At 46.0% G+C, this 13,562-nt stretch overlaps 1 protein-coding gene and 1 long non-coding RNA gene across 3 annotated transcripts in view; one reads left to right on the top strand and one right to left on the bottom strand.

Annotated features, from left to right (window-relative positions):
• Window positions 1-3,821, bottom strand: part of NR3C2 (nuclear receptor subfamily 3 group C member 2) — a 500,550-nt gene extending 496,729 nt beyond the window's left edge. For both annotated transcript variants that reach the window (XM_063920576.1, XM_063920577.1), the window contains exon 1: window positions 3,131-3,821. The gene's annotated coding sequence lies outside the window, so the exon portion shown is untranslated. The remainder of the gene's footprint in view (window positions 1-3,130) is intronic.
• Window positions 601-13,562, top strand: part of LOC134921200 (uncharacterized) — a 424,043-nt gene continuing 411,081 nt past the window's right edge. The window contains exon 1 of the long non-coding RNA XR_010177473.1: window positions 601-707. This is a non-coding gene — a long non-coding RNA (uncharacterized LOC134921200). The remainder of the gene's footprint in view (window positions 708-13,562) is intronic.

Raw genomic sequence — 13,562 nt, 5'->3', positions numbered from 1 at the left:
GTATCGCCTGTCCTTGACATCTGAACATACATTGAAAACTGTGTTCATAAAGCTGCCATATGGAACACAAAAGGCTTTAATATTAAAAGGCAGATAGTATATAACCCAGTGGTTTCACTTATGAGGTCTGACATTTGCACCTGTTCCCTACCTGCATTAATTCCTACTTTGCATTTTTTCCTCCCTCGCCCCCCTCCAATCTCATTTATGCGATTTCCTATGTCCTCCAGGTGCAGTAAGTACAGTAGTGGAGAGAGATTAGCACTAGTTTGTAAACACCAGAGCTGGCATTTAGTCTGGTTATGTATAGAAGCGCTAGCAGCAGGACTGTGTTCGAGAACGTTGTTCATTACTGCACAACATCCATTCACACATGTTGCTTAGTGTTTCTCATACTCCCCAGCAATAATTACTTTCTTAGGACAAACACTTTCTTTTTACCTCACTGAAAGTGCAGAACACATCACCAAGTATATAAGTGGTTAAACACAATGCCTGTCACATGGCAAGTGCTGGTTGGACACTGCCCTGCTTCTCTCTCCCTGACACTCCTTCAGTGCTCTCAGGCATCTCACTGGCTCCATTGACCTGTCAGTTATGAGGAGGGTGGCATGACTGATATTAAGTTGCTGCGACACAGAAGCTAACCCTTTACATACTGAAGGAGAACACTGTAGATGTATTACCAAATTTTTCCCTGCAGCCAGGTAGGTAGGCTATGTAAAAAGAGGGAACATGCAAAGACATACTACCCTAGTAACAACGTACGTATGTAATATTTTTGTTTCAAAAGCTGATGTTGCATGTGCATGAACAAACTTGCTGAATACACACCCGTAACACTTTATGCATTAACACGTGTGACAGCTACAATCCATGGTGATACCTTATTCTTACAGATTTCTACTAGATTTTATTTATCAGGTAACTATGAATAACTATTTTTTGTTTGTGTTACACCTATTATTTATTTACATTACTGGATACAAATATAACTACAAGCTCCTTTTGATCTACAAGAACCCACTGCATTCGAATAAGAACTGATAACTACAGAGAAATCGCCACTACATACTTCCCTCACTATAAACAGTGCGTGATCCAATATTCAGAAATAAGTTTTACCACCCTTAGCACACCCGAAAAGTCATTCCAAATGGGTGCATCATTCAGATTTACTCAAATGAAAGGCAGAGCAGGTTATTGGAAGGTTATTTGGAAATACACTACTGACCTAGCAGGTATAGCAAGGAATATAAAAGGGCAAAGATGAATTAAATGAAAACACTGTCAGTCTCCATGAGACTGTGCTATAAGCTCCACCAGCACCACAGTGAGCCACATAGGCCTGCAGCTATTTGGCATGCAGCCTGGTGCCCTGTGTGGTTTATTCAGCATTACCTGGCAAGGCAGCACTATGTATCAAGTTCAAACCCCCTCTGTACTTGTATGCAATAATGCATGACATACACGTATATAGAGAACTGGAAATTTCCACCAAGCCCAAGATAAGTTTTTGTCTTCTGAATTGTGAAGTACGTTATTTATTTATATATATATATATATATATATATATATATATATATATATATATATATATATATTTATTTATTATTATTATTATTTTTTTATATATATATTTTCTGGGTTACCATGAGGCACTTTCACGATAGCTGCTACAATTATAAAAATCTTAAACCATTTTTCTTGATACAACAAGCAGTGCCTGGTTCAGTCAACTTTTTGCGTTATATAACCCCTTCTGATGGTAAAGGTTTGCCAAGTAGACACTCTTGCTCGAAATTGAATCGTATGCACATCTTAATAGTATTTACATTTAATCCAAGTATCCCATCCTAATATACAGAAATGCCTATTTTATTAATTTATTTTCTGGGTTTATAATGTTCCGTTTATCCCTAATGAATTAAATCATGTATTCTAGTTTACTGCAACAGGTGGGAGTACCCCTGAGTGTCTGTCTGTGTATATAATGGATGCAGTGTAAGCAAAAGTCATCACAAATGTCACAATGGTGCAAAGTGAATGTGTGTCATGGAAATTTACATTTTACTGAACATGTCAAAGGTACTAAGGATCCATAGAAGTAACAGAGGGATTTATATTAATACTGTATCTGGAGAGGCAGCGAGTGATCTGCGAGAAAATAAAAGTTCAAACTGAAAGGTTGTATTCTGTTCCCAAACTATACACGTAATAGCACAACACACATCCTGAATGTCTTGCAATGGGTTTTGTAATAGATTTATTTTTTCGGAGTGTGAGACCCAAGGGTAAGCACTGGAAAAGCACACACCTCAGACTTGCCACTGCTCTACCAAATTAAAATCAGTCTTCGTAGCAAACAGAAATATTCTGCAAAGGACAGAAATACCAAAAACAAAATTCAGACACAATAAAAGGAACAACGTGACAGTAGCTGAGCAATTAAAGGGTAGACAAGAAATAACTGGCTAACAATAAAAAGTGGGCACCGAAATAGGACTACATATTACAGTATTAGTATATGCATGCTCTGTTAGAGATTATATAATATATATAGTAAAGCAAATGACCAGGTATTTTATAGACATAAATGCATCTTGCAGACATGAGCAGCTCCACTGGAAAGGTTGGGCTGTTACAAAGCAATTTCCATTGAAGTACAGGAAAAACAACAACACTTCTATAGCAGAATGCATTGCAGCCCACAGCGCTATTTACTGTCTGACCTACGTCTGATTTATTATCGCCACGAATCACATATTATTGGCAGCCCATCCCCTCCATAGAGGCCATCAGCATGAGACGGACAGGTGACAGATCATGTGTGTGCATGTGTACAGGGACATACAGGCAGAGGGTAGAGCTGGCAGCACACAGAGTTGGGACTTGTATAGTTAGGGCAGAGCCCCGGGGGGAGAGGGAGGGGGTGCTGCTGCTGCTACCTGGCCGCCGTGTGACGGGTGCAGCGTCTGGGCTGGCGGCGGCGGCTGTACGGACTTTGCACTATTGCATGGAAGGTAAACTAGACGCTACCACTATTGCATCCCCAGCATTAGCAGCAGCAGGCGGAAGGCAGCAGCCATGCACACACACACACACGGCGCCCACAGCTCAGCTCACTCACCTTCCCTAGGACATGACAGGCGGCTGGGGACGGCTCCCTACCTCCGACAGGAGTTCTGGGCACAGTGACCCGGGGGCTGGGGAGAGCGGAGGATGTTTCCCCCTCAGGCAGGCAGTCAGCGCAGTCCCGCCGGTCACTGACCCCGGTAATGCTCCCCAGGAGATGACAGCTCCAGCAACGTGTCCAGCAGTCACACCCTCTGACAGCCCGGTGCTCCGGCAGCGGCTCCCCGCACGCAGCACCCTGCTGCCCCTACTACGCTCCCGGGGAGGTGGCTTCTGCGGAGTTGGAAAACTTTTCCCCCGGTCTCTGCTATTTCCCCGTTAGCCCCGAGCTTCCATCCCTGCCCGTCCCGCCGGGAACATCTGCCTCGCTCCCGGGAGTAATGGCTGCTGCCTGGCTGCGGCTCCGGGCTGCCGGCTGTGTGCGCGGCGCTGGTCTCGGCGAGTGACAGGCAGGCAGGCACGGCGCAGCAGCAGCTGAGTGACAGCAGGCAGCAGCAGACTACTGAGCGCGGCGGTGCTAGTGTCTAGCTCACATGCAGAGAAAGGACCCGTGATGTCAGCGTGACGCAGGCAGCCAGGTCACATGACTGGAGGAGTCACATGGTACGCGTCTGCTGTGTCCTACTGTCAGTACTGCTCTGTGTGTCTGATGCAGGGAGCTCATCTTGTGCTGCTGTGTCCTGCCCACTGTTACTCTATACAGTAATGTAACGTTGCTGCGCTCTGCTTCCTCCTGCTTACGGCAAATGTAGGTGCTGCGGGAGGTGGCAGCCCCCATTGTGTGTGTGTGTGTGTGTGGAGGTCGGAGCAGATGAGCCTTTCCTGCCGACACCAATGTCAGGGCAGATTTATTATGTTTTGTTAGTAACTCAAGCGCGCAACAAGTTGCTATGCAAAGGGACGGAACCGAAATCAGGCATACACAGCATCCATGCAGGAAGAAACAGCAAAATGCAATAGTAGATATATATTAGTATAACCAAATGCAGAGCTACATATAATATTGTTATATAACTTCTTCCATTACTCTAAAGTCGACCTATAATAAGATTTTCTCTGACGTCCTAAGTGGATGCTGGGGACTCCGTCAGGACCATGGGGATTAGCGGCTCCGCAGGAGACAGGGCACAAAAGTAAAAGCTTTAGGATCAGGTGGTGTGCACTGGCTCCTCCCCCTATGACCCTCCTCCAAGCTTCAGTTAGATTTTTGTGCCCGGCCGAGAAGGGTGCAATCTAGGTGGCTCTCCTAAAGAGCTGCTTAGAGTAAAAGTTTGTTAGGTTTTTTATTTTCAGTGAGTCCTGCTGGCAACAGGCTCACTGCTACGAGGGACTTAGGGGAGAGAAGTGAACTCACCTGCGTGCAGGATGGATTGGCTTCTTAGGCTACTGGACACCATTAGCTCCAAAGGGAGTCGGAACACAGGTCTCACCCTGGGGTTCGTCCCGGAGCCGCGCCGCCGACCCCCCTTGCAGATGCCGAAAAGTGAAGGTCCAGAAACGGCGGCAGAAGACTCTTCAGTCTTCATAAGGTAGCGCACAGCACTGCAGCTGTGCGCCATTGTTGTCAGCACACTTCATAGCAGCGGTCACTGAGGGTGCAGGGCGCTGGGGGGGGCGCCCTGGGCAGCAATGATAGTACCTTATTCTGGCTAAAAATACATCACATATAGCCCCTGGGGGCTATATGGATGTATTTAACCCCTGCCAGGTCTCAGAAAAGCGGGAGAAGAAGCCCGCCGAAAAGGGGGCGGGGCCTATTCTCCTCAGCACACAGCGCCATTTTCCCTCACAGAAATGCTGGTGGGAAGGCTCCCAGGCTCTCCCCTGCACTGCACTACAGAAACAGGGTTAAAACAGAGAGGGGGGGCACTTATTTGGCGATATGTATATATATATATTAAAATGCTATAAGGGAAAAACACTTATATAAAGGTTGTCCCTGTATAATTATAGCGTTTTTGGTGTGTGCTGGCAAACTCTCCCTCTGTCTCCCCAAAGGGCTAGTGGGGTCCTGTCCTCTATCAGAGCATTCCCTGTGTGTGTGCTGTGTGTCGGTACGTGTGTGTCGACATGTATGAAGACGATGTTGGTGAGGAGGCGGAGCAATTGCCTGAAATGGTGATGTCACTCTCTAGGGAGTCGACACCGGAATGGATGGCTTATTTAAGGAATTACGTGATAATGTCAACACGCTGCAAGGTCGGTTGACGACATGAGACGGCCGGCAAACAAATTAGTACCTGTCCAGGCGTCTCAAACACCGTCAGGGGCTGTAAAACGCTCATTTACCTCAGTCGGTCGACACAGACACGGACACTGACTCCAGTGTCGACGGTGAAGAAACAAACGTATTTTCCTTTAGGGCCACACGTTACATGTTAAGGGCAATGAAGGAGGTGTTACATATTTCTGATACTACAAGTACCACAAGAAGGGTATTATGTGGGGTGTGAAAAAACTACCTGTAGTTTTTCCTGAATCAGATAAATTAAATGAAGTGTGTGATGATGCGTGGGTTTCCCCCGATAGAAAATTATTGGCGGTATACCCTTTCCCGCCAGAAGTTAGGGCGCGTTGGGAAACACCCTTTAGGGTGGATAAGGCGCTCACACGCTTATCAAAACAAGTGGCGTTACCGTCTCCAGATAGGGCCGCCCTCAAGGAGCCAGCTGAGAGGCTGGAAAATATCCTAAAAAGGTATATACACACATACTGGTGTTATACTGCGACCAGCGATCGCCTCAGCCTGGATGTGCAGCGCTGGGGTGGCTTGGTCGGATTCCCTGACTGAAAATATTGATACCCTTGACAGGGACAGTATTTTATTGACTATAGAGCATTTAAAGGATGCATTTCTATATATGCGAGATGCACAGAGGGATATTTGCACTCTGGCATCAAGAGTAAGTGCGATGTCCATATCTGCCAGAAGATGTTTATGGACACGACAGTGGTCAGGTGATGCAGATTCCAAACGGCACATGGAAGTATTGCCGTATAAAGGGGAGGAGTTATTTGGGGTCGGTCCATCGGACCTGGTGGCCTCGGCAACAGCTGGAAAATCCACCTTTTTTACCCCAAATCACATCTCAGCAGAAAAAGACACCGTCTTTTCAGCCTCAGTCCTTTCGTCCCCATAAGGGCAAGCGGGCAAAAGGCCAGTCATATCTGCCCAGGGATAGAGGAAAGGGAAGAAGACTGCAGCAGGCAGCCCATTCCCAGGAACAGAAGCCCTCCACAGCTTCTGCCAAGTCCTCAGCATGACGCTGGGGCCGTACAAGCGGACTCAAGTGCGGTGGGGGGTCGTCTCAAGAGTTTCAGCGCGTAGTGGGCTCACTCGCAAGTGGACCCCTGGATCCTACAAGTAGAATCCCAGGGGTACAGACTGGAGATTCGAGACGTCTCCCCCTCGCAGGCTCCTGATGTCTGCTTTACCAACGTCTTCCTCCGACAGGGAGGCAGTATTGGAAACAATTCACAAGCTGTATTCCCAGCAGGTGATAATCAAAGTACCCCTCCTACAACAAGTAAAGGGGTATTATTCCACACTATATTGTGGTACTGAAGCCAGACGGCTCGGTGAGACCTATTCTAAATGGGAAATCTTTGAACACTTACATACAAAGGTTCAAATCAAGATGGAGTCACTCAGAGCAGTGATAGCGAACCAGGAAGAAGGGGACTATATGGTGTCCCTGGACATCAAGGATGCTTACCTCCATGTCCCAAATTGCCCTTCTCACCAAGGGTACCTCAGGTTCGTGGTACGGAACTGTCACTATCAGTTTCAGACGCTGCCGTTTGGATTGTCCACGGCACCCCGTGTCTTTACCAAAGTAATGGCCGAAATGATGATTCTTCTTCAAAGAAAAGGCGTCTTAATTATCCCTTACTTGGACGATCTCCTGATAAGGGCAAGGTCCAGAGAACAGTTGGAAGTCGGAGTAGCACTATCTCAAGTAGTTCTACGACAGCACGGGTGGATTCTAAATATCCAAAATCGCAGCCGTTTCCGACGACACGTCTGCTGTTCCTAGGGATGGTTCTGGACACAGTCCAGAAAAAGGTGTTTCTCCCGGAGGAGAAAGCCAGGGAGTTATCCGAGCTAGTCAGGAACCTCCTAAAACCAGGAAAAGTGTCAGTGCATCATTGCACAAGAGTCCTGGGAAAAATGGTGGCTTATTACGAAGCGATTCCTTTCGGCAGATTCCACGCAAGAACTTTTCAGTGGGATCTGCTGGAAAAATGGTCCGGATCGCATTTTCAGATGCATCAGCGGATAACCCTATCTCCAAGGACAAGGGTGTCTCTCCTGTGGTGGTTACAGAGTGCTCATCTTCTAGAGGGCCGCAGATTCGGCATTCAGGATTGGATGCTGGTGACCACGGAGGCCAGCCTGAGAGGCTGGGGAGCAGTCACACAGGGAAAAAATTTCCAGGGAGTGTGATCAAGTCTGGAGTTTTTTCTCCACATAAATATACTGGAGCTAAGGGCAATTTACAATGCTCTAAGCTTAGCAAGACCTCTGCTTCAAGGTCAGCCGGTATTGATCCAGTGGGACAACATCACGGCAGTCGCCCACGTAAACAGACAGGGCGGCACAAGAAGCAGGAGGGCAATGGCAGAAACTGCAAGGATTTTTCGCTGGGCGGAAAATCATGTGATAGCACTGTCAGCAGTGTTCATTCCGGGAGTGGACAACTGGGAAACAGATTTCCTCAGCAGGCACAACCTCCACCCGGGAGAGTGGGGACTTCATCGGGAAGTCTTCCACATGATTGTGAACCGTTGGAAAAGACCAAAGGTGGACATGATGGCGTCCCGCCTGAACAAAAAACTGGACAAGTATTGCGCCAGGTCAAAAGACCCTCAGGCAATAGCTGTGGACGTTCTGGTAACACCGTGGGTGTACCAGTCGGTGTATGTCTTCCCTCCTCTGCTTCTCATACCCAAGGTATTGAGAATTATAAGACGTAGAGGAGTAAGAACTATACTCGTGGCTCCGGATTGGCCAAGAAGGACTTGGTACCCGGAACTTCAAGAGATGCTCACAGAGGACTCATGGCCTCTGCCGCTAAGAAGGGACTTGCTTCAGCAAGTACCATGTCTGTTCCAAGACTTACCGCGGCTGCGTTTGACGGCATGGCGGTTGAACGCCGGATCCTAAGGGAAAAAGGCATTCCGGAAGAGGTCATTCCTACCCTGGTCAAAGCCAGGAAGGAGGTGACCGCACAACATTATCACCACATGTGGTGAAAATATGTTGCGAGGTGTGAGGCCAGGAAGGCCCCATGAAGAAATTTCAACTCGGTCGTTTCCTGCATTTCCTGCAAACAGGAGTGTCTATGGGCCTCAAATTGGGGTCCATTAAGGTTCAAATTTCGGCCCTGTCGATTTTCTTCCAGAAAGAATTGGCTTCAGTTCCTGAAGTCCAGAAGTTTGTCAAGGGAGTACTGCATATACAACCCCCTTTTGTGCCTCCAGTGGCACTGTGGGATCTCAACGTAGTTCTGGGATTCCTAAAATCACATTGGTTTAAACCGCTCAAATCTGTGGATTTGAAATATCTCACAGGGAAAGTGACCATGCTGTTGGCCCTGGCCTCGGCCAGGCGAGTGTCAGAATTGGCGGCGTTTGTCTCAAAAAAGCCCATATCTGATTGTCCATTCGGACAGGGCAGAGCTGCGGACTCATCCCCAGTTTCTCCCTAAGGTGGTGTCAGTGTTTCACCCGAACCAGCTTATTGTGGTACCTGCGGCTACTAGGGACTTGGAGGATTCCAAGTTGCTAGATGTTGTCAGGGCCCTGAAAATATAGTTTCCAGGACGGCTGGAGTCAGGAAAACTGACTTGCTGTTATCCTGTATGCACCCAACAAACTGGGTGCTCTTGCTTCTAAGCAGACGATTGCTAGTTGGATGTGTAGTACAATTCAGGTTGCACATTCTGTGGCAGGCCTGCCACAGCCAAAATATGTAAATGCCCATTCCACAAGGAAGGTGGGCTCATCTTGGGCGGCTGCCCGAGGGGTCTCGGCTTTACAACTTTGCCGAGCTGATACTTGGTCAGGGGCACACCCTGACTGAGGAGGACCTGGAGTTCTCTCATTCGGTGCTGCAGAGTCATCCGCACTCTCCCGCCCGTTTGGGAGCTTTGGTATAATCCCCATGGTCCTGACGGAGTCCCCAGCATCCACTTAGGACGTCAGAGAAAATAAGAATTTACTTACCGATAATTCTATTTCTCGTAGTCCGTAGTGGATGCTGGGCGCCCATCCCAAGTGCGGATTGTCTGCAATACTTGTACATAGTTATTGTTACAAAAATCGGGTTATTATTGTTGTGAGCCATCTTTTCAGATGCTCCGCTGTTATCATGCTGTTAACTGGGTTCAGATCACAGGTTGTACAGTGTGATTGGTGTGGCTGGTATGAGTCTTACCCGGGATTCAAAATCCTTCCTTATTGTGTACGCTCGTCCGGGCACAGTATCCTAACTGAGGCTTGGAGGAGGGTCATAGGGGGAGGAGCCAGTGCACACCACCTGATCCTAAAGCTTTTACTTTTGTGCCCTGTCTCCTGCGGAGCCGCTAATCCCCATGGTCCTGACGGAGTCCCCAGCATCCACTACGGACTACGAGAAATAGAATTATCGGTAAGTAAATTCTTATTTTTTTTTAGAATAATAAATATCATTAACAGCGTTATATTCCACAGCATTTTCATTTAAACTGTTCCCCATGTTGGATCTGCACAGGGGATTAAGACTGGCTGAGAGAAACTAATGATAATGTTAAACGAGGGCAAGTCTGTAACTGGGAGTGGGTGAGAGACCAGTTTTATTCAAGGTTATTCTCATTTTAGCAGTGTACAGTATGTCCCTCTGCAGGGCTGGCTACGGGGGGTCAAAGGGGACACCTGTACTGGGCCCCAGGGATCAGAGGGGCTCCAAGGATACGCATCTTAGTGCCCGAAGGGGATGTAAGCCATCTTGGACAAGTAAGGCAGCGAGATGTGGGTGTGGTCTCAGAGTGACAGGAGCCTCTCACACACAGTGACTGTGTGGTACAAGTGTGCATCCACTCTTCCGAGTCCAGCTCTGTTGCAGGCATTTACAGGACATGGCAGAAGCTCCACTACAAGGACTCCTGTGCCCTGCGCCGGCCTCTTCTGGTGGGGTGTGAGCGCTGTATGGTACCTGCTATGCGGTGTGAGGATCTGGATACTGGGGAGTGCAGCGCAGGTGTGGCTTGGTGAGGGGATACAGGGCTTTGGGATTGGGTGGGGGTTACTGGCTGCACTCAGAGTCTTGCACAATGTAATTTGAAAAAAGCCAAGTGTCCTGAGGAAGGGGGTCCGTCCCCCGAAACGTTGATAATAAATGCACTTGGCTTTTTTCAAATTACATTGTGCAAGCGACTAAGTGCCGCCAGTACCCTCCGTCCTGTATTGGGGCCACCTTAGCAGTACCCCCACGGGGACAGCAGAGTGCCGGGCTGTTGGTATGGACTATATATATATATATATATATATATATATATATTGGAACAGGTGAAGTGGCACTCACTATATATCCGAAGTCATCTGCTGAGGTGCCAAAATTCCAGGGAGAAACTTGTATCCGCAAGGTCCCATTATACATTCAGTTCAATATAAGGAAGGCACTCACCAGACTTGTAATGCAAAAAAATTGTTTATCAAATCTCACATCAGCAGCTTAATCGTGGTTGGTCGACGTTTCGGTCCCATACCGGACCTTTTTCCAGACCAGTGTATACAATCGTCAGAATCACAAACCAAATAACCTCAGTGTGGAACTACAAGTACCCCCACAGAGCCCGCCCATGACTCCATCAACCAATTACAATCAAAATGTTCAATCAGTTAGATTATATAATTGGCAAACACATATAGCATACTACACCTCTCAAGCATGTAGTTTAACCTATCTATGTACAGCATATTAGAAATTGTAGTGGCGCTCACCTCATTCCCTGTTTGGAATCGATAGACTGGTGGAACGCACGCCGCCGGTGACCCGCATGGTACTTCCGCCATCTCTAATTATTATTACCCCTTCCGGTTTCATCGTTCAACACTAGATAACTAGTGGAACGCAAGCCGCGGGTGACCCGCAAGGCGCTTCCGCGTCTCATATCAAAATATAGTCATTTCCGGATAGTCATGTGAATACCGGAGCGCAACATAAATGTGCTATATAATGCTTCATATGTCTTCATATTAATATATCAACATCAAGTCAAATGTGAGTGGCTGTGTCTGTGTTTGCACTAATATATCTTTGGTCAAATCTTATTAATCTTTTTAAGTTAGCCGCTCATGCTGGTGTCAGTAGTTCCACACTGGTTCAAGCCAACATAGTGAAAATCCGATATCAATACATATAAACATACAAATAATATGGTACTAAGTAACATATTATTATTAAAATCAAACAATTAGACTGAATCGCTGGACAACCATGGTGGACAACCCCTTTATAGAGTCAATCATTGAATAGTCAAAGATCTCAAACTTGAACTTATTAGAGCCCAATGTCCAAAATATTTCAAGAAACATATTTAAAGAAAAATACTTAGATGGTTCTGTTCATTTAGCCCTCTTGGTGACACAGTTCCCAAATAGTGGATCCAATACGCTTCCCTTTTTAGGAGCAGTAGACCTCTGTCTCCCCCCCGTTGGGGTGGCGGGATCCAGTCAATAATCATATGACGTAATGTGGCAACCTGATGTTTCATCTGCATAAAATGAAGTGCCACAGGTTAATCTGTTTTTCCGCTGGTGAGTGCCAATTGTATTGAGGACCTGTGTTGATTAATTCGTTCACGATACGTTCTGATAGTTTTTCCCACGTACATCTTCCCACATGGACAGGTGAGATAGTAGACTACATGGTCCATTAAACATGTCAGATGGTGCCGTAGTTGCACTTTTATACCATATAATGGGTTGTTGAAAAATCGCCCAGTTATCATAGCTCTGCAGGTCATGCATTTCAAGCATTTGAAGCATCCTGGATTTACATTCAACCAGGTATTGACAGTCGTCGTTGTTGGTCGCATGGTTGGTCTCATCAGCATATCCTTCAGGTTAGATCCTCTTTGTACACTCAATAAAGGTGGTTTGCTGCCAACCTTCTTGAATTTGGGGTCAGTGCTGATCATGGACCAATTTTTCTTTATTGTTTTCTCCACCGTATGCTAACTGGTGTTACAACTGGTCTTGAATATTATGCGGTCGCGGTTCTTATCTCTGCTGCTAATACTTTTCTTGTGTATTTTACGTGCTTTGATCAAACACTTATCCACCACTGGAGCTGTATATCCACGTTCAATGAAGCGTTGTCTGCACTCAAGCAGTTGTGTGTCAGCATTGATGTCATTAGAGTTATTTCTTAATACCCGAAGAAATTGAGAAACAGGTAAATTAGATTTTAACTTATCCGGGTGATGGCTAGATGCCCATAAAAGGGTATTTCGGTCAGTGGGCTTACGATATAGAGTATAATCAAGCATTGATGGTGATGATGGATCTTTGTATATGGTAATGTCCAAAAAGTTGATAGTCAACTCACTTATTGTAGCTGTCAATCTAATTGGACTATTAAGAGCATTAAGGGTGTCCACCATGGTCTGAAAGGATTCGGCGGATCCCCGCCAGATGATAAAGAGATCATCAATGTATCTCTTGTAACATACAATGTGCTCAGCATATGTCACCAAAATATTATCATGTTCATATTTTGCCATGTACAGATTGGCGAACACCGGGGTCAAATTAGCACCCTGCATTGAATATTAGGACTAAAAAGTTCTACCGTTGGATGAATTATTATAAGCCTTTTTGGAGATTTAGATGGTGAATACATTTGACTAAATACAAGTTGTCAGGAATCCTTGCCTTGGTGACCTAGTTTATGGTATTTTAAATTGTCTATATTTATGTGTTGACTGAATCGCTGGATAAGATAAGATATTGTTCATAGTCTCGCCTGGTATAGAATGTCTCAAAATAGTGGCACTTTAGATGAGAATTCATTAAGTGAAGCAGAAAATGCATTAGTTAGTTTCACTGATGACGACATTGAAAAAGTTCTATTCAATCAAACAGATTTTGAGCAGCTGCCAGCTCGAACACCATTAGATCTCTTTCACAAGCTTAACAAATTAAAGAAGAGGGAAATTGATTTAACCCTTCATGGGCAGTTTCTTTCCGAATATTACCGGAAAAAAAGAATCCCCAGGGGATTTAGAATTGCCAATACTCCCACAATTGGCAGAAAAAATCCATCATTTTGTGTTAAGTGGTGTGGAATATTAAACAAATGTTCGTCTGACTTATTGGTGCTTGTGGTGGAGGAAGTAGGGATAGAACTTAAAAAGGTAAAAAGTGACATTGAGACGTTTGAA

Source organism: Pseudophryne corroboree, chromosome 1 (genome assembly GCF_028390025.1).
Source record: "Pseudophryne corroboree isolate aPseCor3 chromosome 1, aPseCor3.hap2, whole genome shotgun sequence".
NCBI lineage: Eukaryota > Metazoa > Chordata > Amphibia > Anura > Myobatrachidae > Pseudophryne > Pseudophryne corroboree.
The sequence above is the reverse complement of the archived record's forward strand: the minus strand, read 5'-3'. Positions and strand labels throughout refer to the sequence as shown.